General features: G+C 40.6%; 1 long non-coding RNA gene across 1 annotated transcript; it reads right to left on the bottom strand.

Annotated features, from left to right (window-relative positions):
* Window positions 1-9,633: 9,633 nt before the first annotated feature.
* LOC148161426 (uncharacterized) lies at window positions 9,634-21,179 on the bottom strand. The gene is made up of 4 exons (XR_015767561.1): window positions 21,163-21,179; window positions 19,147-19,236; window positions 18,812-18,973; window positions 9,634-9,938 (listed from the first exon to the last, which is right to left on the bottom strand). It is a non-coding gene; the product is annotated as an uncharacterized LOC148161426 (long non-coding RNA).
* Window positions 21,180-25,404: the final 4,225 nt, after the last annotated feature.

Here is a 25,404-nt window from a genome sequence, read left to right as displayed (position 1 = left end):
CTTTGTGTGTCACTAACTACAGTCTTTAGTTTAAAATCTAATTTGTCTGATAGAAGAATTGCTACCCCAGCTTTCGTTTGAGGTCCATTGGCATGGAAGATGGATCTCCATCGCTTCACTTTCAGTCTGGATGTATCTTTAGGTTCAAAATGAGTCTCCTGTAGACAGCATATGGATGGGTCCTGTCTTTTTATCCAATCTGCAACCCTGTGCCATTTTATGGGAGCAGTTAGCTTTTCACTTTGAGGGTGATTATTGAGAGATATGAATTTATTATCATCATGTTGCCTGTGAAGTCCTTGTTTCTATAGACTGTCTCTGTAAATTTCTGTTCTATATCACTCTTGGGGTCTTTCTCCTGTTGTGGAACCCCCCCCCGCCTTAATATTTCTTGTAGGGCCAGCTTAGTTGTCACATATTCTTTCAGTTTCTGCTGTCTTGGAAGCTCTGCATCTTTCCATCCATTCTAAATGACGGCATTGCCAGATAAAGTATTCTTGGCTGTATGTTCTTCTCGTTAATACCCTGAATATGTCTTGCTAGGCCTTTCTGGCTTGCCAGGTCTCTGTGGGTAGGTCTGACATTATTCTGATGTTCCTCCTTCTGTACATAAGGAATCTCTTCCCCCTAACTGCCCTTAAGATGGCTTCCTTGGTTCTAAGATTTACGCGTTTTACTATTACATGCTGGGGCATTGGTCTGTTTTCCTTCATCTTGGGAGGGGTCCTCTCTGCCTCTAGGACACGAATGTTTGTTTCATTCCCCAGATTAGGGAAGTTCTCAGCTACGATTTGCTCAAATATATCTTCTAGTCCTCTCTCTCTCCCCACCCCCTCAGGGATGCCAATAATTTTGACATTGGAACATTTCATGGCATCACTTATTTCTCTAATTCTGTTTTCATGGATTTTGAGCTTTTTTCCCAGGTCTCCTTTTTCCCCTTCTTTTCTATCAATTGGTCGTCTAGATCAGTAATTCATTCTTCTGTCTCATTTACCCTAGCTGTTAGAGTATCTAGATTTAGATTGGATCTCGTTGATAGCATTTTTTTAAAAGATTTTTTTAAAAATTTATTTGAGAGAGAGAGAATAAGAGACAGAGAGCACGAGAGGGAAGAGGGTCAGAGGGAGAAGCAGACTCCCCGCTGAGCAGGGAGCCCGACGTGGGACTCGATCCTGGGACTCCAGGATCATGACCCAAGGCGAAGGCGGTCACTCAACCAACTGAGCCACTCAGGTGCCCTCGTTGATAGCATTTTTAAGTTCTGCCAATTCAGCTTTAATTTCTGTTCTTAGAGATTCTATGCTGCCATTAATCAATTTCTCCATTCTAGCTGTTGTCTTCATAACTGTTACCCTGAAGTCCATCCCCTGACATCTTGGTTATATCTGTATCCATTTGTCAATCTGTGGCAGAAGTTACAGTCTCTGAGTCTTTCCTATTTTGGGGGCTCCTCCTCTTAGTCATTCTGTTGAGGGGTGGTTGAGGGAGTGCACAGAGTCCAAATTATTGACCACAACCTAAGCAAGATGCACCCGTTTTCTAGGCACCTTAGGGTTGTTGGCCTCTTGTTCTCCCAGCCTGTCTTCTGGGGGAGGGGCCTGCCACGCTGTTACTTAGGCAACCCTGTTTGGGCAGAGGTGCCCTGCCCCCTGTTGATGGGGGAGGGATGGGCTCAGTGAAAACCGTTTTTGGGGGGCTTTTGTTCTCTGGTGGCTTTCCCTGGCGGCTTTCTGTGTCTCTTCCAAGAGTCAGAGCAGAAGAGACCATTTCCAACCCTCTGCCTCAGAGCAGAGAGATCGCAGTTTGTTTTTCAGCGAGCTCTCCAGGCCACAGGATCTCTCTTTCTGTCTGTGCTGCTATAAACTGCAACATCCTGGGTTGTGCGCCCCTCAGCAGGGCTCCCAGTCCTCACCTCCTGGTCAGGGCTTGGGGGCACGGTACTGCCCTTTGTGCTTCTAAAACTGCTGGCCACCCCCAGTTTGCACGTGTGGCCCTGCTGCTCCAGGTTTCAGTCTGGGGGCTGCTCTAAACTCCTTTCCCTGCTGCTACCGTTCTGTGAGTCTGTGCCCTGTCCCCAGCATGGGAGGCTATCACTCACCCCAGCATAGGATCCCCATGGCTTCCTCCCCATTCTTTTTATCTTCAGATATGTGCCCGCAGAATTATAGCTCCCTGCTTCATACCTTGAAACCAGTCTCCTGCAATATTCTGTTTGTAGAGATCCAGATTTATCTTCTTACATCTCAGGCTGATTTCATGGGTGTTCAGAGTGGTCTGGTAGATAGCCAGCACAATTCAGGGGACCGGTTGGAACGGGGTCCCCTACTCCTCCGCCATCTTTTCCCTTCACCTCTTTTTTTGTTGTTGTTGCCATTTTAATTGCTGTTGTGTCTTGGTGTGGACCTCCTTGGTTGAATTTGTTGGGGGGATCTCTGTGCCTCCTGAATCTGGGTCTGTGTTTCCCTTCCCAGATTCAGGAAGTTTATAGCTCTTCTTTTTTCTTTTTTTTTTTTAAGAAAATCTTTTTATTTTATTATTTTAGATTTTTATTTGAGAGAGAGAATGAGATAGAGCATGAGAGGGGAGAGGGTCAGAGGGAGAAGCAGACTCCCTGCCAAGCAGGGAGCCCGATGCGGTACTCGATCCTGGGACTCCAGGATCATGACCTGAGCCTAAGGCCGTTGCCCAACCAACTGAGCCATCCAGGCGCCCAGCTCTTATTTTTTCAAATACCTTTTCTGGCCCCCTTTCTCTTCTCCTTCTGGGACCCCTATAATGGGATATTAGTATATTTTACATCGTCACAGAGTTCCTTTAACCTATCCTCATTTTCTAAATTCTTTTTCATTTTTGCTGTTTAATTTGGTTGTTTTCTACTACCCTGTCTTCCAGATCATGAATTTGTGGTGCATCCTTTAATCTATTGTTGATTCCCTCTAGTGTATTTTTCATTTTACTTATTGTATTCTTCAGCTCTGATTGGTTCTTTTTATATTTTTTGTTTCTTTGTTGAAGTTCTCACTGAGTTCATCCACTCTTCTCTCAAGTCTGATGAGCATCTTTATGGCCATTATTTTGAAATCTTTATCAAGTAGATCAGTTATCTTGGTTTTGTTTTGTTCTCTTTTGAGGTTTTGTCTTATTTTTTCATTTGGAACCTATTCCTGTCTCCTCACTTTGACACGGTGTGTTTATTTCTGTGTATTAATTAGGTGGATCAGCTACATTCCTGGTCTTGAAGGTAGTGGCCTTATGTAGAAGGCAGCCTGTAGTACCCAGTAGCTCAGTCCTCCTTGTCACTAGGACCAGGCACTCCAGGGTTGCCCATGTGTGGACTGTGTGTGTCCTCCTGTTGTGACTTGGCTGCGACTCCTGCAGACATGCTGGTGGGTAGGGCTGGCTTCCAGCACAGCCTGCCTCTGAGAGGCCTTGTGGTAGCTGCTTGTGTGTGCTGTTGGGTGAGGTTAGTCTCCTGTGCAGCTCCCTGAGAGTCCTTGCCACAGTTCTTGCTGATATGTTTGTGGGCAGGGCTGCCTCCCCTCCCTGCTGGTCCTGGCAAGGGCTGTCTCACATGTGTATTAGGGTAGTGGTCACTGCAGAAGGATGCTGGTCTCACCCAGAGCTGTCAGTTGGATGTGGCTGGGCAGGAGCTCCTTTGGAGAGGCACCTTGCCAGGGTGAGTGGGATTGGTCTGGAGGGAAATGTTGGGGTGGGGTGAGTGGCACTAGTTAGGTAGATGTAGAGTGTTGGGACTGGCTCCCATCAGCACTGGAGCAGTTATGTTGAAGGAGGGCAAGAAAAATTGTGTGTACCTGCACCTCCATCCCTGGAGAAAGTTCTTATAGATCTCTGCCTCTTTGGCACACGCCTTATGGTCTATCCATCTCCTTCACATGTAACCCAGGTGCTTTTGAAACTGCTGCCTCTGTGATGGGTCTTGGACTGAGTGATGTCATGTGTTTGCCCTTAAAAGTGGAGTCTCAGTTTCCTATACCCTTTTGGGTCTCCCAGAATTTAGCCCTGCTCATTTTCAAAGCCAGAGATTATGGGGGCTTGTCTTCCCAGGGCAGATGCCCAGGGCAGGGTGTGCTGGATGTGGGGCTTGATCCCCTCATTCCTCAGGGAGGATCTTTGTACCTGTGATAATCCTCCTGTTTGTGGTTCCCCACCTGTGGGTCACCATACTGGGAGTTTTGGCTCCTAACCACACCTCTGCCCTCCTACCTTCTTGATCTGGCTTTCTCTGTATGACTTTAGCAGTAGAAGAGCTGTTCTGCCAATCTTCATGTCATTTTCAGAGTTGTACTCTATTTAGCTGTAGCCTTGATGTGTCTATGGGAGGAAGTGAGCTCAGGATCCTCTTACTTACTCCGCCATCTTTTCAAGTTCCCCCTTGTAGTCTCTAACTTTTGACACTTTATGATGTCTTCATGTGGGTCTCTTTGGGCTCCTCTTGTTTGGAACTCTGGGCTTCTGTCTAGATGTCTGTTTCCTCCCCCAGGTCGGAGTTTTCAGCCATTATTTCTTCATATATGTTTTCTAACACCCGCCCCCGCCGGCCCGTCTCTTATCGCCTTCTGAGAGCTCTGTAAGGCATATATTGATTTTCTTGATGATGTCCTTTAAGTCCCTTAAGCTATATTCACTTTTTTTTAATATTTCTTTTTGCCACTCTGATTCAATGAGTTCCACTGTCCTGTCTTTGAGCCTTCTGATCCTTTCTTTTGCTTCATCTAACCTGTTGAAGCCCTCTATTGTACAATTTCTTTCTTTTTTTTTTTCTAAGAAAGGGAGAGGGTTGGAGAGGAGCAGAGGGAGAGGGAAAGAGAATCCTAAGCAGGCTCCACACCCAGTGTAGAGCCAGACAAAGGGTTCAATCCCACAACCCTGAGATCATGACCCAAGTGAAATCAAGAGATGGACTCTTAACCAACTGAGCCACCCAGGTGCCCCTCTGTTGTACCTTTTTAGTTATTGTATTCTTCAGGTCTGTGACTTCTGTTTGGTACTTTGTTATATTTTCTCTTTGTTGAAATTTCAACTTCATTCATTCATTATTTTGAGCATGGTGGGCCTCTTTGACCATTATTTTGAACTCTTTACAAGGTAAATCACTTATCTCCATTTCATTATGGTCTTATTCTGAGGTTTTATGTTGTTCTTTCTTTGGAAATGTATTCTTTTTCTTCATTTTCCTTGATTCTCTGTGTTAGTTTCTATGCATTAGATAACACAGCCACCTCTTTCAGTTTTGAAGGAGTGGTCTTCTGTAGGAGATGATCCCTATTGTTTAACCCTGCCCCAGCTCTTGGGTGTCTCTTGAACCTTTGTGATTGTCCAAGCCGCCTACTTTATTATCAGTGACTCCTAGTAGTTGAAGTGTGCCAAGACCTATCAGTGTCCCAAAGGGGAGGATCTTGGTCAGCACCTAAATTCAGGCTGATTGGAAGCCAGACCCTCATACAGTAGCTTGTAAAGTATGCAAATATACCATTTTCAGGGGAATACAGGGAAATGGGCATTTCTGTCTGCTCCCTCTGCACTGAGTCCTGGAATGACAGCCAGTTAAAAACTTCCCCCCCCCACTGTCCCATTGAACCTGTGAACAGAAGCCCCACCAGCCACCACAGCCAGGCTATCATGGGATGTATCTTCTGAGTGGCAGCCATAAATGCTGGAGCACCAGATGTATATACACATTCCTTTCTCAAAGACACCAGTGACCTGGGGTGGGACAGGGGGAGAATGAAAATATGGTGCCCACTGGACCCCCTTCCTGGTCTCTGCAGAAGATGGTGGTTGGCCTCCAGATGTGTATTTAATTGGAAGCCAGCCCCTCAGGCCACAGCTATAAAGAAGCTAACTGGCCTCTCACAGTAAGACTGGGGGTGTGTTTCAGTCTTCTGTCTGTGCTGTGCCCTGAGGGTGGTAGCAAGGAACTGTTTCTGGGATTACTGTTAAAGCCCTATGGGACCTGTGAATGTAAGCCCTGCTGGCCACAGACCCAGGTGGTCAAGGGGTGTCTCCCAGGGAGTAGTTACGAAAACGGGGCACCAGATGTGTGCACAAGCTCCTTTTTAGGAGATACTGGTGACTTGGAGCTAGGCAGAGGGAGAGTGTGAAGATAGTACTGCACTGTTGAGGTCTCTGGTGAGGATTGTAGAGGTCTCTGGTGAGGATTGTAGTTGGCTCTTACCTTAGATGCATGTTTGATTAGAAGCCAGCCCCTCAGGCCAAAGCTATAAAGCTAAGCTAATAGACCTCTCACAGAAAGGCTGGAGGTGTGTTTGTTTGCTGTCCCCATGCTGTGCCCCAGGAGGTAGCCCGTGAAGAACTCTTTCTGCATTTGTTACAATATGGGACCTGTGAATGTAAGCCCTGCTGGCCACCAGAGCCAGGTGACCAGGGATGTCCTCTGGACAGAAGCCACGCAAACCAGATGTGTGCATAAGCTCCTTCTGGGGAGATGCCAGTAACCTGCAGGAACAGGGCCCACAGGCCTCTAGATGTGTTAGATTAGAAGCCTGTCCTTCAGGCTGAAGCTTTAAGATAAGCAAGCAGGCCCCCTTCACACAAAGCCTGGGACTGCGGCTGAGTTTCTGTTGGCCGGCTCCGCACTATGTCCCGGGGGCAAGCGCCAGTTAAGAACCATTTCTGCTTTTGTTACAGTCCCATGGGATCCACAGATGTAAGCCACTTGTGCCAGGTGATCAGGAGGTGTCCCCTGGGTGGCAGCTGCTGCAAAAACTGGGGCACCACACATAAAGCAGGGTACCAGATGTGTGCACAAGCTCCTTTCTGGGAGACAGTGGTGGCTGGGAGTGCAGCAGAGGGAGAGCGCAAGATGGCGCCTGCCAGTCCTCAGACTTTGGAGTATTTAAGTAGGTCCTTCAGGTTTTAAATTGGATGCCTGCCCCTCAGGCTGAAGCTTTAAGATAAGCAACTAGGCCTCTCTCACAAAATGCCTGGGCACTTTTCAGTCAGCTGCATCTGCTCTGGGCCCTGGAGTGGATGAGTCCACGTCAGCCCTTTGAGAAGCTGTTTCTTGTATTGCTGTAGCCACGTGGGTCTCGTGGAAGCCCCTTTGGCTTTCAAAGCTAGTTATTTTGGGGGCTCATCTCTGAGGGGCAGGTCTTAAGAGTTGGGGTCAAATGGAGGGTTTAAACCCTTCACCCTTTAGGGAGAAGCTCGGGGTCATGAGTTCCCTCCCGATTGTGGGTTGCTGCACCAGAGGTGAGGTTTACGCTGAGGTGTGGAAAAACGGAGCTGGGTGGCTTGCTTTGTTGATAGATCTAGATTAAAAAGTATTTTTAGGACTAGAGTGGGAATCAGCACACTATGGCCCATTGCCTATTTTTGTATGGTTTTAAGCTAGAAATGGTTGGGATAGAATGCCACAAAGACCCAGCCCACAAAACTTAAAATGTTTACTATCTGGACTTCTACAGAGAAGTTTGCCAACTCCTGATACAAAGCAATGTGTATTAAAGCACCGCTGGGTGAAATGTGTACCTGTGAAATAGTAGGTTTGGATTATGACAGTGGTTTGTCTTTTTGGGGTGGGAAGTCACAGATCTGAGTTGTAAAACTGAGCTCTGCCCTAAAAATGCACATATACCAAATTGTGCCTATGCCAATTCCAGCCATGATGGCCCCCAGGTTAAGAATCTTTACACTGTAATATTTATTAGCCCCTGATTGAGCTGCCAGAATTAGGGCCCCTGGCCATATGATCTTGCTTAACCTAATTACCTCCTTAAAAGCCCTATCTCCAGGTTGTCACTTTGGAGGTTAGGCTTCAACCTCTGAATTTGTATGTGTGTGCAACACAATTCAGTCTGTAATACAGATCCTGCCTCTTTAATCTCTGTGAGGAAGCATGCTTTCTAAAGGTGGTTTGCTCCTGAATCCTGTGTACTACTTCTATGCTAAAGGAGTATTTGTTGCATTGATGAATGCTGGCCATCAGACGCACAACAAAATCCATGGAATATAAGATTCTAATTTAAGTGCCACATTAAAATACTAGAGCAATTCTGAGGAGAAACTAAGAGTAATCAAGGAAAGCTTTTGTGCCTTCCTAAATGAGAGAACTTCCTGTGCTTAGAACTACTTGCGTGTAAGGCCTTGCTGGCATTAGGGCATCTAGAGTCTGAGAGTGGAAGCCAAAGCGGAAATGGCTGACAGAGTCTGGAGAATCAGGAGGAGCAGGTGAAATCTGGACTCTTAAATTTATAAACTATGTTTAAGAACTGACTGGAAAAACAGTTCATAATCTTGGCAGAAAAGAAAATGGTACATTATGTAATTTTATCTGGGCTAGGGACAAAGAGGATCTAACATTTACTTTCACAGAGCACTCGTGAAGTTGTTTTGAACAGTAGTGACTATTGCAAAGAATCTAAGGGATGAAATTTGGGGAAACTTGCCACAAGCTGCCAGGGAAAAGAGTGAAAAGACTCTACTCACACAAAATGGCCCCCATAAAACCAGGTCGGGGGTTTCTGTTTGGGGAGGGGCATGGTTACACGACAATGCTATCTCTTTGGCTGTGTAGGAATTTTTGACCTGAGCTGTGAATTTAGTTCAAAGCCAAAAACTGAAGGGCCGGGATAACCCCCTCTATTTCCCTCCATTCAGAGGAAGACCCGATAAAAAACTTGAGGGGTTTTGTGTCTAGGATAAGAACTTCCACCCTTCACCATTTGAGTTTGCCTTTCAAGAGTCATTATGAAATGGGGCCATTTACATCAAAATCATAGTTCTGATTCTGGTTCTTCCTTTCAGCAAAATGAGGTAGCTTTACATTTAGAGGACTGTGGTAACACATGTAGCATTTGGTGTTTAGGTTTAGATTAATACAGGCTAATGCAATCTTGTAGTTCCAATAAAAGGGTTTTAACCCACTAATATAATAGCCTACATAAGTAACAAACATCAGAAATATAACTAGCGATTTTTGAGTTTAAAAAGTTATTTTAGGGAGGGAGGGGGCTGAGGGAGAGGGACAGGGAATCCAGGCAGACTCCGAGCTCAGCCCGGAGCCCGACCTGGGACTTGATCCCATGACCTGAGCCACCCGAGCTGAAACCAAGAGTCGGATGTTCAACCACCTGCACAACTCCGGTGCCCCAGCAATTTCTTTTTTAAGCTATATTTTACAAATCATTTATTGCTTCAAAAAGAGAATGGACACCAAAATGCTTTGCATTTAAAAACTTAACTAATTTGAGTCACTTTTATTTATTATTTTCCAAGTTTTGGCACCCAAACTTGGCAAACATCATGGAGATCTGTACAAACATGCATATACATATATACACTCACATATTTAAGTTTAAAGCCTCAGTTCCTCAAACCTTGTACTCAGGCTCCTGTTAAAAAGAGGGAAAGGGGTGAGAAGAATCAGGGAAAACATGAAAAAAATCCCAGTTGATAACTTCCTTATTGTTACGAATTAAAGCTGGCATTTTAAAGTAAAATCCATCACCTTACTAAAACTTCCACTAAGCTACAGCCTCGGATATTAAATAAACAGCCCCATACACACTTCAATGTGGTTTAATGACAAGATGGCTGAGGATCTGTTTTGTTATTTCAGGTAAAAGTTAATATTTCAGTGGTTAAAATTTCAGGTGTTAAAAACTAACTACAAGCAAGGTCATCATTATACTCTGAAGCTGAATTCTTCTACAGCCGCTTGTCTTTAAATTACTATGCAAATCCAAGACAGTAACATTCAGGCTTTATAATTAAAATACTAATGTTTGGTGACTAAAGAGTAAACATGATTAGTTTACTCTAGGTCGTTTGATTTTATTTTTCTCTGTAGGAGCTTTCCTCTTCTGTGATAATCCAGGCCCAGGTTCCTTATTATTCGGAAGAAATGAAATCGCTTCTGGCAGACAGTAATTTTCTACTTGAGGAGGGGATTCCTATAAAAGGGAAAAACACTGTTCATTTTTCCTTGACTGTGCTTTTGAACCAGAAAAAACTTGAGATTTGTCTTTTAAGGTATGCTACTTAGCACTTATCACATTTAGGGAACAGAACCTGTGTGACAAAATCTCACCTTTTATCAGAAAAATAGATTTATAGCTCAGGTGGAATGGGGCCAGCTCAGATCTTGATAATGGTTTCATTTGTAAAAAGGTATGGTTAAGAAGTGACACCTTATACTTAGTGTCGATTTTTAAAAATATTTAAACATGTGAGGTAGGTGTTTTTTTATTTTACAGATAAGATAAAAAAAGGTTAAATAACATATAACTAGCAGGAGTTAAAGCCAAAATTCATACATTGCCTCTAAAACCCTTAAAATTCTCTTCCTCACAACCATATTCCAACCCAAAACGACCTTTCCCTCATTAAAAGTGTGATAAAAATTTTCTAGCAAGATGGCAGACTGGAAAACATGAAAATGCATCACCATAAAATACTGAGTAAGTGCCTTTTGATTCAACTCTTCCCTGGATGACAACTTCCGACCCAAATATGTTAAAAGCAACTACCCCAAGACACTGGAGAGGAAATGAGATCAGGCAAATACCAAAGGGGTTGACACTGGGTAGGGAGTGAATTTCTCTTCATTTTTGTTTTTGTTGTAAGGAGAAGTCGGTATTATGAGGGCCAAGTCACAACAGAAAACATGTAGTAATGGCCTGAAACCACAGCCACTGGAAAATGAGGTGGGAAATCCCAGGAGGGAGCAGGGGAAGCCTCACACTCGGGTATGAAATCTGCCCAAATCTTTGCCCTCTCACCATGGATGCGCAGAGGCGGCTCAAGTAAGGCTAAAGCTTTGATCCCGCACTCACTGCAAGAGGTGCCTGGTAAGCAAACAGAATGGCATTCCCTAAGGAACGTAACAGAATCTAGTTTTTACAACTTAGACGCATGCAAATTACTCCACATCTGAAGAACATGACCCATTCTCAAGAAAAAACAATCAGAATCCAAAAACCCAATAAAGATCTAAAACTTATATGTATTGAAAATTACAAAATGTTCATGAAGGAAATCAAAGACGACTTAAATATGCTGTATTCATGGACTGAAAGACTGAACATAGTGAAGATGTCAATTCACTTAAATTGATCTGTAGGTTTAATGTGATTCCTATCAAAATCGTAGCAAGATGTTTTCATAGGCATATAGATAAGCTTATTTAAAAACTTAAAAGGTATAGGCCCTAGAAAAGCTAAAAGGATCTTGAAAAAGAAGAGTAAAGAGGAATCGCTACCTAATATCAGATATAAGAAGAAAGATGCTATTGCAGAGGGAAAGACCTAGATCAATAGACCCCCAACATATGCCAAACTGAATTTTGACCAAGGTGTAAAAGCAACTAAGTGGAGGACAGTTCTTTTACGGTGGAGCAATTGGACATTCTGAGTGACCTAAACTTCACACCTTCTGTGAAAACCTCACACCTCATGACATTTATGAAGCACACCAAAGGCATTCACTCTTGACTAGCCATTATGGAACTGCAAATTAAAACCACAATGAGAGATTACTACATACCAACTGAAATGGCTAAAAAAAAGTGACAAATGCCAATAAGGATACAGAAAAACGATCACTTATAACAGTGGTAGGAATGTAAAATATGACCACTCTGGAAACACACTTAGGAATTTATCCCAATGCAATGAAATCTTATTTCCACATAAAATATGTGCAAAAAATGTTCATAGCAGCTTTAGTCATAATAGCCCCAAAGTAGAAACAACCCAGATGTCCTTCAATAGGCTAATGGTTAAGCTGTAGATCTCAAATGTTCAATAAAAAGTAATAAAATCACTGATACAAGCAACACCTGAATGATTCCGAAGGGAATCTTGCTAAAAAAAAAAGCCGGGGCGCCTGGGTGGCTCAGTCGTTAAGTGTCTGCCTCCGGCTCAGGTCATGATCCTGGAGTCCCGGGATCGAATCCCACATCAGGCTCCCTGCTCAACGGGAGGCCTGCTTCTCTCTCTCCCACTCCCCCTGCTTGTGTTCCTGCTCTCTCTCTGTCAAATAAATAGATGAAATCTTAAAAAAAAAAAAAAAAGCCAATCCGAAAAGATTACACACTATATTGATTCCATTTAAGATTTAAAGACACTGACAACAGATTAGTGGTTGACAGGTGTAAGAGACCGCTGGGAGAAGAGAATGAAGGGAAGGAGGTGGGTGTAGTTAAAAAAAAAAAAGGCAAAATGAATGATTGCTGTAGCGATAGATTGTTCTGTATCTTGACTGTGGTGGCAGACACATGAAGCAGAAGTGGGGAAATTGGGGGCGCCTGGGTGGCTCAGTTGGTTAGGCGACTGCCTTCGGCTCAGGTCATGATCCCAGAGTCCTGGGATCGAGTCCCACATCGGGCTTCCTGCTCAGCAGGGAGTCTGCTTCTCCCTCTGACCCTCTTCCCCCTCGTGCTCTCTCTCATTCTCTCTCTCTCAAATAAATAAAATCTTAAAAAAAAGTGGGGAAATCGGAATAAGTTTGGATTGCATCAGGTCAATATCCTGGCTGTAATACTGTCTTATATTGTTGCAAGATATCATCCCCTGGGGGAAACTATTATTTCTTACAATTGCATGTAAAGCTACCGATTACCTCAAAATAAAAGCAGTCTTGCTCATGACCCCGATGTTGGAAATAGTAGACAATGATACCAAAGCAGCTCTTATCCTTGAAATGAGTGAAATGAAAAAGTAGAAAAATAGAAACTATAAAAAAGAGCTGATTCTAGATATAAAAAAATTTAATATCTAAATAAGAAAATCTCCTGTAAGAGCCTTTAGAATGAAAATAACAGGAAAAAAAATCAGTGAAGTAATAAATAGGAATTAGTCAATCAGAAAACACAGAAAGTAAATATGGCCTGAAGGACCTGAGGGAGGGACCTGTGGGACAATATCAAAAGGTACGAGTGATTAAATTCCCATATAGACAGGAAAGAATGGAGAAGTAATTGTCAAAATTTCTCAAGTTTGGTGAAAGAGAGAAATTTACAGATTGAAGAAGCTCTGCAGAAAAAGCAGGATTAATATAAAGAAACTACACCTGGAAGTATCATAAATGGTGAAAATCAAAGATGAAACAGCCAGAAGAAAAAATGAGACACTGCACTGCATACAGGAGAAGAAATCAAATTACCACTGACTTCTCAGAAATAACGGAGGCCAGCAGAAAGTGGAGTCGTTAGTAAAAAACACTATCAACCCTAAATCCTATGCCCTACAAAAAGATCCTTCAGGCATAATGGTAAAATAGACACTCTCAAATAAAAGAAAACTAGAATTGGTCCCATCAGACTTATACTACAAATCAAAGTTTTGGGCTGAAGGAAAACTGATACCAGATAGGATAAATATAAGACTGTATTTTTCCTTTTAATTTCCTCAAAATACATAGGACCGTTTAAGCAAGTTTTGCTTTATGGCAGAACACTGTTCTGTGGAGCTGTAAGAGACAAGGGAAAATATACAAGTCTACAGAAAGTTTGCTGGCCCCTGCTTTACGTTGAAGGACCGGACACTAAATATTTCAGGCTGTGTGGGAGAGATGGTCTCTGTTGCAATTACTCAGCCCAGTGTTGCACTGCAAAAGCAGAAGAGAGAACATGTAAATGAGTGAATGGAGCTGTGTTCCAGTAAAACTTTGTAACACAGGCAGTGGAGAGGGTTTGGCCTGTGGGCTACAGTTTATTGGCCCCTGGTTTAAAGGATAGGGGAAGTAAAGGAACCTATATGAGTGTAAGATTTCTACATTCCATGTGAAGTGGCACAATATCATTTTAGCTAGACTATAAAAAGTTAAGTATATTATAATCCATAGAGCAAAACACACCCTGCCTCCAACAAAAAAGGCAAGAAAGAAAGAACACAGGAACAAAGACAAATTGAAAACTGCAAAAAAAAAAAAAAACCCTAAATCCAATCATATCAATAATTACACGATGGACTAAACAGTCTAAAGAATAAAAAAAACCCAACGATACCCTTTTTAAAAGAAAGCCATTTCAAATATAAAGGAAAATTCCATTTACAATTGCATCAAGAATAAAATAGGGACAAATTTAATCAAGGAGATAAAAGACTTGTACATTGAAAACTAGACAACATTGGGGCGCCTCGGTGGCTCAGTCTTAAGCGTCTACCTTCGGCTCAGGTCCTGGGATTGAGCCTTGCATTGGGCTGCCTGCTCGGCGGGAAGCCTGCTTCTCCCTCTCCCACTCCCCCTGCTTGTGTTCCTGTTCTTGCTATTTCTCTCTCTGTCAAATAAATAAAATCTTAAAAAAAAGAAAACTAGGCAACACTGATGAAATAGAAGATGACACAAATAAATGGAAAGATATTCCATGCTCATGGACTGGAAAAATTAACACTATTAAAATGTCCACACTACCCAAAGCAACCCACAGATTCAATGCAATCCCTATCAAAATTTCAATGGCATTTTTTCTAGAAATAGAACTAACAATCCTGAAGTTTGTATGGAATCACAAAGACTCCAAATAGCCAAAGCAATCTTTTTTTTTTTTTAAGAGTTATTTATTTTTTGACAGAGAGACACAGCGAGAGAGGGAACACAAGCAGAGGGAGCGGGAAAGGGAGAAGCAGGCTTCCCGTGGAGCAGGGAGCCTGATGCGGGGCTCGATCCCAGGACCCTGGGATCATGACCTGAGCCGAAGGCAGACGCTTAATGACTGAGCCACTCAGGCGCCCCTAGCCAAAGCAATCTTGAGAAAGGAGAACAAAGCTGGAGGCATCATGCTCCCTGATTTTAAACTGTATTACAAAACTATGGTAACCAAACAGTATGGTACTACCACATACACAGACACACAGATCAAGAGAACAGAACAGAAAACCCTGAAATAAACCCAGGCATACTCGATCAATTACAAAGGAGCCAAGAACATACAAAAGGAAAAGGACAGTTTCTTCAATAAATGGTGTTGGAAAAACTAGACAGCTACATGCAAAAGACTGAAACAGGACCACTATCTTATACCATACACAAAAATAAACTCAAAATGGATTAAAGATTCGGATGAAAGACATGAAACTATAAAACTAAAAGAAAATATACGTCATGAGCTCTCTGACATTGGTCTTGGTAAAAATTTTTTGGATTTCACACCAAAATGAAAAGAAACACAAGCAAAAATTAACATGTGGGGAGACATCAAATTAAAAAGCTCATGCATAGTAAAGGACACCATCAGCAAAAGGAAAGGCAACCTAAGAAAGGGAGAAAATATTTGCAAATCATCTATCGGATAGGGGTTAATATCCCAAACCATGTGATTAAAAAATGGGCAGAGATCTGAATAGACATTTCCCCAAAGACACAGATGGTCAACAGGTATACGAAAAGGTGCTCAACGTCACTAATCATCAAAGAAACGCAAATCAAAATCATAACAAGATATTACCTAACACATGTTAGAATAGCTGTTATCAAAAAGACAAGTGTTGATGAGGATATGGAGAAACGAGAACTCTTGTGTACTTCTGGTGGGAATGTAAACTGATGCAGCCATTATTTTTTTTTCCTCAAAAAATTAAAAATATAACTACCTTAAGAGTACACTTAGTTCGATGAGCACTGAGCAATTGTTGAATCATTATATTGCACACCTGAAACTAATAACACTGTGTTAAATACAATCTTAAAAAAAAGGAACTACCTTATGATTCAACAGTTCCAACCTCTATGTATTTATCCAAAAGAAATAAAAACATTAATTCAAAAAGATATCTGCTCTCCTATGTTCACTGCAGCATTATTTACCATAGCTAAGATATGAAAACCTGAGTGTCCACTGACAGATGGATAAAGAAAATTCACACACACACACACAATGGATTAATCAGCCATAAAAAAATATTTCAGCCAAGGAAACCCTGCCAACTGCAGCAACATGGATGGACCTTGATGGCATGATGCAAAGTGAAATAAGTCAGAAAAAGACAAATACTAGATGATTTCACTTACAAGTGGAACCTAATATAAAAAACGGGTGCCTGGGTGGCTCAGTCAGTTAAGCATCTGCCTTCGGCTCAGGTCATGATCCCAGGATCCTGGGATTGACTGCCGCATCGGGCTCCCTGCTCAGTAAGGAGCCTGCTTCTCCCTCTTGCACTCCCCCTGCTCGTGTGCTCTCTGTCAAATAAATAAATAAAATCTTAAAAAAATAAAAAAATAAAAAAAAACCCAAATGAGATAGATACAAAGAACTGACTGGGGGTTGCTAGATGCAGGGTGTGAGGGCTGGGGGAAATGGGTAAGGGTGAACAAGAGGTACAAACTTACAGTTATAAAATAAGCCCTGAGGATGTAATATACAACATGGTGACTGTAGTTGTTAATATTGTATGGTATATTTGAAAGTTGGAAGAGACTCAATCTTGGGAGTTCTTATCATAAGAAAGAAAATCTCATTATGTATGGTGATAATTTTGCATATATAGTCATGAATACATACAACTCTTATGCTGAACATCTGAAATTAATGTCATATGTCATTGTATCTCAAAAAAAAAAAAAGGTGGCCAGATTCTTCCTTCAGGCAGACTGGAAGATTCCTCTTTGGAGCAATTGAAACAATTCAAGAAGTATATGCAAGTATGAACCCAGACGACAGTCCCCAACAATTAGACCACAAAGACTATTGCATCCGGATCAAAACTGCCAAGACCCAACTGTGTGCTCAGTACTTCCAATCAGCTTAGACAAAGACCCAAACAAAGAGGAAAATGCAGTTTAGTGGATAGAGAATATACCGAAATAAGTTAAAAAAAAATCAATAAATCCTCTGAGATCCAGTAGAAGGTATTACATCTATGAAGCAAAAAAGATATTAAAAAATTAAAATGTAAATTCAAAAAACTTTTAAAAAGGTCCTGATTATTAAAAACATGATCGCAAAATGAAGAGCTGATAAAAGGAGAAGACTGAACTGAGGGAACCTCTCAAAAAGTGAAGATTATAAAAATAGTGGTGAAATAAGAAGATCCAATATACAAGTAGCAGAAGTACTAGAGAGAACAGAAAGTGGAGGGAAAAAAAATCATCATTGAAATAATTCAAGATTTCCCAGAACTGAAAGACACAAGTTACCAAACCAGAAGAGGCCTACCATGTGCAGTATAATAAAAAGAGACCCTCATGATAGCCTATCATTTTGAAATTTCAGAAAACTAGGGACAAAAAGAGCTTCCTACTAGATTAGTTACATATAACAGATTATGAATCAAAATGGCTTTAACTACTCAACAGCAACACTAGAAGCAAGGAGATAAGCAATCAAAAGTCTAAGGAGAAAATAGGTTCCAACCTAGAATTTGATGCCCATCTAAACGATAAAAGAAATGCAATCACAGAAAAAAAGAATTTTCACACAAAGAAAATCTCAGTTTATCTCCCATGTGCTTTCTCAAGAAGTTACTATAAGAACACCTTCAACCAGATGAGAGCAGATCAGGATGACATGGGATATAGAAACAGGAGATCCAACAGAGAAGAGAAAGGATGATGAATGGAGATCCTGGGATGACACCAGTTTGTAGAAGTAGACGGTGACCATCCAGATTGGAACAGTATGGCTAAGGACATGTTGAAGGCTTTCATCACCAAGATCCCTGCAGCCACTGCACCCAGCTTTTTAATTAATGCTCCCCCCCGCCCCCCCCTCAGCATTTAACCTGAGGTCAGAACACTGGGGTGGGCCTATCTCAAGAGCCTTACTTGTGCTTGGCTTATCTTGACCATGAACTTGAACATGAAGTCACTACTCTCCCTTCCCTAGTCTACTGCTTTGCCCCCACAGAAGTATTCTGTTTTATCTACTTCTGAGAGCTAGGTAGGAAATAATGAGCTCAGATGTAGAAATACAGAGCAGCCCACTCCCCCCACTGCATTCCTCCAGAAATCTAGTGTCTGACACACAATACAACCCTGAGAAAAGCAGGGAACAAAAAAACTTGAGTTTTTAAAAAAAGTGATTTAGGTGTTTCTAGGAGTTAGTATTGGCTTACCAATTCCAATCAGTACATCCCACCGCTTTATGACAAAGGTTTTATTGTTTATGTTTTAGCCATTCTTTCTATATATCCTGAGCAACTCCCAAACACAAACAGTAAAAATTACACAGCAGGCTAAGTTTTGGCTTCCCCTTATTTCTATACCATTATGTTTGAAATCCTTTGGAGTGAGACATTTATTATCATGTATCCTACCTTGCTGATTCCTGATGGCATTTTAGGTGTTCTGGCATCAGAAAGATTTTTCTTTGCTCATTCAAATCAAAACTTAGGCTATTTGTGAACAGCAATATTCCAACATTATAGAGGGCACTTTTAAAACTTTTAGAGGTACTTAGATTTTTTTTAATTTTTTTTTAAGATTTTATTTATTTGAGAGAGAGAAGGAGATAAAGAGAGAGAGAGCATGAGACGGGGGAGGGTCAGAGGGAGAAGCAGACTCCCTGCTGAGCAGGGAGCCCGATGTGGGACTCGATCCCGGGACTCCAGGATCATGACCTGAGCCGAAGGCAGTCACTTAACCATCTGAGCCACCCAGGCGCCCAGAGGTACTTAGATTTTTATACCTGCTTCATTTAACTCCAAGCTAAATGTTTACATATGTACTCATTATTATAGAAAGTAGAATGAAACTGAATGAAATGAAAGCGAACTGGAGCCAAACATGCTATTAATAAACAAGCCAAGGGTTTTGCTGTGTGGTCACATCCCTATATATATAAGCCTATCTCTGGTGATGAGGAGATCAAGGACAAAATCTTACAAACCTGCATCAGATAATCAGCAATGTACTCTGTTTTCAAGCAGTACACATTTTGGGTGGCAGCTTCTGCTATATTAACCCCTGAGTCATCTGGTTTCAGTTTATTGAAGTCAGAAAAGAGATGTGTGGCTTCTTTAAATAAAGGTACAGAATGACCAGGTAGTACCTAAAGAAAAAATAAGAAATAAGAAGCTATCAGTTTCCCAGAGTAGTTCAACTGTATCATCTGTACTTAAGGATTGTCATCTCACCAAGTACCGAAAATTAAGAACTGATCATAGCAACCTTGTTTGAAAAATAATTTGTGTAAAAAATTCTGTAAATTGACTGAATACAAACCTTTGCTCCTCCTGACTGAAGAAGGCGTTTGAATCCTGCTTCTCGGGATTGGTCAACATATAAGATAACTTTCCACCCACTAAATGCCCCCTACAAATGAAAATATAATCAGTGTTGAAATTATTTGGGAAATAAATGCAAATAATACATTATTTTATCTGTAAATTTAGTTTTATGTCAACAAATAATCTTATAACCTTTACCAAGTGCCACAGTGGTAATTGTCTCTGGTCAGAATATTCTGAAAACACACAACCATGGTGTTTGGCACACAGTAGGTCATCAATAAATACTTGAAGAATGAAGGAAAATGTTTTAATGAATAACATGAAAACAAAGCAACTTGACTTTTGTTTAGCCTTTTCTTGTATTTTTTCTTATAATTAATCCAGGGTAGAACTTAATGCACAACTTCTCAAATTAGATGAAGCCCTCCTTATATTTCTCTTGAAAATGTTTGTGAATTAGAAATATAAAACATTTCACTAGGGAATAACAACAAAAGCCAGTGGAATTACTCTAAAAGAAGGGAATTAAGGCTAACAAGGGCTTGGACACAGGAGAGAACTCAGAATACATCGCACAAGATTATTTAAAACTTGGGTTTCTAACCTTTATGTGAGCCATGGACCCCTTTGACAGTCCAGTGAAACCTATGGATCTGTTCTCTAAATAATTCTTTTAAAGAAACAGCTTTATTGAAATGTAATTTCTGTGCTATATTAATAATGTTTTAAAATACTGGTTTTAACATAAAGTGTAAAGGATTACAAAAAAACCCATTTTATTAAAAATAAAATATTTACAAATTTGTGACAGATGTGCTTCTATATTAATGAATTAAATAAATAGTGGTGGCTGGATAGATTATTATAATTTTGAAGTATAAAGACAGATGGTAGCTACACTTGTGGTGAGCATAATGAATTGTTGTCAAATCTGTTACATACCTGAAACTAATGTAACACTGTGCATCAACTATATTTCAATGAAAAAAAATTGAACATAAGCAGTATCTCAAGATACTTGGAATTATAATGCAAAGCAAAGATATCTTATTTCTGTTGGGGTAAAATCACAAGTACTATTAATAGTGCTGTGATTTTTACCTAGACTTCTATAATAAAAGGAAATGTTTTCAATTGGAGGTTAGTAAAAATAAGGATGTATTCCCTGCCCCATCCAAAGTGTATAAACAGCCTTCCTGAATGTGATCTACAACTCCTTTGGGAGAGTCTGTGGATCCCATGTTAAGAACCCTTGAAGGTAGATGCTGAAGAGTCTTTGGAAGAAATACAGTATGGGTCACATTTTACACATATATTTAAATTATTTTTATGTCTTTTTACTTTTAAAAAAAAAAAGACTTATGGGAGTGCCTGGGTGGCTCAGTCGTTAGGCATCTGCCTTCGGCTCAGCTCATGATCTCAGTGTCCTGGGATCGAGCCCCGCATTGGGCTCCCTGCTCAGCGGGGAGTCTGCTTCTCCCTCCCACTCCCCCTGCTTGTGTTCCCTCTCTGGCTGTGTCTCTCTCTGTCAAATAAACAAAATCTTAAAAAAATAATAATAATAAAAGATTTATGTATTTAAGAGACAGTATGTGCACTAGTGTGCACATGCACAGTGGGGAGAGAGGCAGAGGAAGAGGGAGAGAATCTCCAGCAAACTCCAGGCTGAGCGAGGAGTCCGATGGCAGGGCTTGATCTCATCACCCTAAGATCATGACCTGAGTTAAAATCAAGAATTGGATGCCTAACTGCCTGAGCCACCCAGGCACCCCATTTACACATATATTTTTAATAGAGCCATCAACATTATATATATCTTCCTTGTAATCATAATTAAAATTAGGAATTAACATTAAGCCCAATTTAGAATGCCCAAACTAAGTATATCAACAAAGCATAAAAGACAAGTAGAATTATTATTTTGTTAATAAGCATATTCTCTTAAAATTAAAATCTGTAATAGTCATGACACTGAATGCCGTTCATATCACCATATATATGTTAATACCTCAACGATGCCTGATTCTTGTCTTTGCTGGAGTTTTTTCCTCCATCTCATTGCTGCAAGTGCTAGTCTTCGTTGCTGAACATTGATTCCAGTCAAAACATCGAGTATGGAACTACTTCCCCATTCATAGTCTTCTTCCTAGACAATTAGTAGAATAAACTTTGGATCTGGTCCTACAATATGTCCTCAAGGAGTCCACGATCATTTAAGAGTTAAAAGCTATACATTCAGTTGTTATAAATACAGAGCACTAAATAAGCATCAGTTTATGAACATAGAGGAAAGAAATGTACATTAATTTGGCTTCATAGGAGGGTCAAGTATATCTGGCTTTTAATTAGAAATCAGAAAAATACTGCATACGTTTCTAAGAAATACAGGTAACTACACCTTAGTAATTGGTAATATATAGATTATTGGGCTTCATCCATTTTAAGATGAACTTCACAGAAGGACATGTTCTCAGTGGAGGTATGTGTTAACACCTTGATTACCTGTCCAAAGAAATCATATCCCTAAGGGATCTTGATTGAAAACTTCAAAAACTACATGATAGATATTACTGTGATGGTTAGTTAGGGACCAAAATATTTCAGACAATATTTAAAAAAAAATGTTCTTTTTTAAAAAGATTTTGTCAGAGGGAGAGCGAGCTGAGTGTGAGCATGAGCAGGGGGGAGGGGCTGAGGGAGAAGCACGCTCCCCACCGAACAAGGAGCCAATGCGGGACTTGATCCCGGTACCCTGCGATCATGACCTGAACCAAAGGCAGATGCTTAACTGACTGAGCCACCCACACGTCCCCAAACAATTTAATATTTAATGGGCTGGCAGTAAGGATAAAAAGTTTACAATGAAGTAATCCTGAAGTTTTCTAATGTTATTCCAAAGAGGGGGAAAAAAAAGCCCAGATTAAAATTAAATAAAACTCATATAACTGAGAATCTGGGTCTGTGATCTCTAAATTTTTTTGCTCTGTTAATCTGGACCTTGTAAAATTGGTATAATCTAATTGGTCATATTTGGTTATTTCAATTATATGAATGGTTAGTGTAGATACTAGAATCAATTAGGACAATTACTTTTAACGAAAAATGATTCTTCATGTTAGTTTGAATACATACCAGCACGAAGTGTCCAGCAGTCCGGCATGCTTCCACGTAGGAGCGATGAAGCACCCATTTCCCAGCTGCCACTGAGGCTAAATACTTCTCGTTTCGAAGTGGATGTCCCACAACAATGTGTGTACAATTGGGATCAAAGCACTGTTTCTCTATTACTAATCCACCTAAAGTAGAGAAAAATTGATACGTGATTGGAATTCTTAACTTCTTCCTAGGAAAGACATGTCAACTCTGCATAGAAATTATTTATAAATAAAATGCACCAAATAAACTGAAAAACCTTGACTGACAATTATTTTACTTCACATACATTTTTTAAAATATTTTTTTACTAACATAATAAAATAAAATAAGAAATATGTATTTTTTAAAGATGATTTGACAGCGAGCACAAGCAGGGGGAGCGGCAGGCAGAGGGAGAGGGAGAAGCAGGACCCTGGGATCATGACCTGGGCCAAAGTCAGCCACTTAACCCCTATAATATTTTTACTTTATTTTTATTAAATATTTTATTTGTCAGAGGTAGGTAGAGACAGAGAGCACAAGCGCGGGGGGGGGGGGCGGCAGCAGAGGGAGAAGCAGACTCCCCGCTGAGCAGGGAGCCCGATGCAGGACTCGATCCCAGGCCCCTGGGATCATTATGTGAGCCAAAGGCAGATGCCCAACCAACTGAGCCACCCAGGCATGCCCCCCATAATTTTTTTTTAAAGATTTTAATTATTTATTTGAGAGAGAGAGAGAAACAGCATGAGAGGGGAGAAGGTCAGGGGGAGAAGCAGGCTCCCTGCTGAGCTGGGAGCCTGATGTGGGACTTGATCCCAGGACCCCGGGATCATGACCTGAGCCGAAGGCAGACGCTTAACCAGCTGAGCCACCCAGGTGCCCCCCCGCCCCATATTTTTAATGAAAATTTAAAATAGAAAAATAGTAAAATGAAATCCAACATACTGATTCTTAAATTATCAAAATTTTGCCATCCTTATTTCAGTATACCCCCTTTGGGCTTAACTATTTTAAAGTAAGTTCCAGGGCGCCTGGGTGGCTCGGTTGTTGGGCATCTGCCTTCGGTTCAGGTCATGATCTCAAGGTCCTGGGATCGAGCCCCATAATCAGGCTCTCTGCTCTGCAGGAAGCCTGTTTCTCCCTCTCCCTCTCCCACTCCCCCTGCTTGTGTTCCTTCTCTCACTGTCTCTCTGGCAAATAAATAAATAAAATCTTAAAAAAAAAAAGTTCTAGACATCCTGTGACTCTACCCCTATCCATTCAGTATGCATCTCTAAAATACATGGTAATTTTCTTATACAGCCCTAATGCTATTATCAGATCTAAATTAATTAACAAAAATTCTTTCCTATTTCAATACTAAATCCTTATGCAAACTTTCCTGTTTGTCTGCACTTGGTTTGTTACAATTAAGATATAAAAACAGAATATAAATAGATGCCATTTACTACTGTTAGTATATTTCTTAAGTCTCAACTACTTTTGCAATTTCCAAGCATTGAAAATGGGTAATCAAGGAGATGGAAGTCAAAAAGGGGCTCCTACAGACTAAAAGCAGAGGAAAATTTTTTGAGTGGAAATAAGGTCAGCAGCCCAACGCAGAAGCTTAGAAGGAAAACACACACGCTAGGGAAATAGAGATGAAGCAGCGGGTGGAAGCTGAACCCTCTTCTCAGATACAGCTGTACGATGCCTGACTTTGAGGAAAGAAGGCATAAACTTATGTAAAGCATGGCTTTTATTGATTGATTTTTGATTTATACTTTAGAAGTTAACCTGATTATGGGTTAGAAAGAGTTGTATTAAAGACTTTGTAAGAATTCAATGAAACATTTGAACTCTATTCATGCTCTACAGATGACTAAGAGAGGCAACTGTTTGAGCACATAGTATACACCAGAGACTGTTGGAAGTGCTCCGGATTAACTCATTTAATCCTCACAACTCTATGAAGGTAGATTACTAGTATTATCTGTAATCTACCCATGATGACACAAGTACAGAGTAACTCACCCAGGATCGGAGTGACAAAAGAACAAGAAGGTGAAAATTCCCTATTGTATTGGGATCTAATTCTATTTAACAGATTTATTCTGTAATCCAGACAACATAATAGACTATTTATGTGAATCAGTTGGCCACAGTTGCTTCATTTATAAAATGAAGGGTCTCTTTGCATTTTACTATCAAAAACTTTCTATTCAGACTCAGTTCCAGCACAGTCTGTCCTCATCTGCCTCTCTTCTGTCTTCTGCTAGTTGATATTACTCTTGTCCAGAGTTTACAGAGATGGAACAAAATATAGGAGACAGACACATGAAGCAGCTTCTTCTGTTCTGAAAGCTCTAGGTAAAGTTGAACAATTTTGATTTCTAACTCTAACTTATTGGGTGACCAGGAAACAGTGTTCCACATTGAGTCCAGTTTCCAAGAAACACAGCTTCTCAACTGTATGACTGTATTTGACAGAAATCTTTAAAAAAAAAAATCATGGCTTTCCACATTCTTAAAAGGACAGCACTAAGTTACATTTAATCTTTTCTTGACTCAGGGCCGTCATTAAAAATAACCGTTATTTAAGTTTTCCTCTATATGAAGCTGTCAGACTGAGTTCTCTTCCTATACTTTCCCTAACTCTATAGAGCTACTTTGTCCAATACAGTAGCCACTAGCCACATGTGACTATCAGACACCTGAAACACAGCCAGACCAAATTGAGATGTGCTAGAAGTGCAAAATATACCCGAGATTTCAAAAACTTAGTAAGGAAAAAAAAAAAGGGTAAAATCTCATTGATATTTTATATTAATTACATGTTGAATATAACACTTTGTGTATAGGTTAAATAAAATATATGCTTTATTAATTTCACTCGATTTTTTTTTTCCTTTTTAAAATGTGGCTACTACTAAGTTTAAAATTTAACATGTGGCTTTTGCTATCTTTCTACTGGACGGTACTGCTTAGAGCACCAGGTTACCTGTCTAGTATGCTGCTTCCAGAATGATGTCAGGTGGAGAGTCTGATAATAATGGAATAAGAATGTTACATAAGGAGGAGCTCCTCTCTGGGTATTACTGTGCCTTCAACTTTACAAAAATGTAGTTTTATTTTA

The sequence above is a fragment of the Eumetopias jubatus genome, unplaced genomic scaffold, assembly GCF_037043125.1.
Source record: "Eumetopias jubatus isolate StellerSeaLion01/CBP00866 unplaced genomic scaffold, mEumJub1_p1.0 scaffold_185, whole genome shotgun sequence".
In the NCBI taxonomy this organism is placed as follows: domain Eukaryota; kingdom Metazoa; phylum Chordata; class Mammalia; order Carnivora; family Otariidae; genus Eumetopias; species Eumetopias jubatus.
This window is presented reverse-complemented; position numbering and strand designations above follow the sequence as displayed.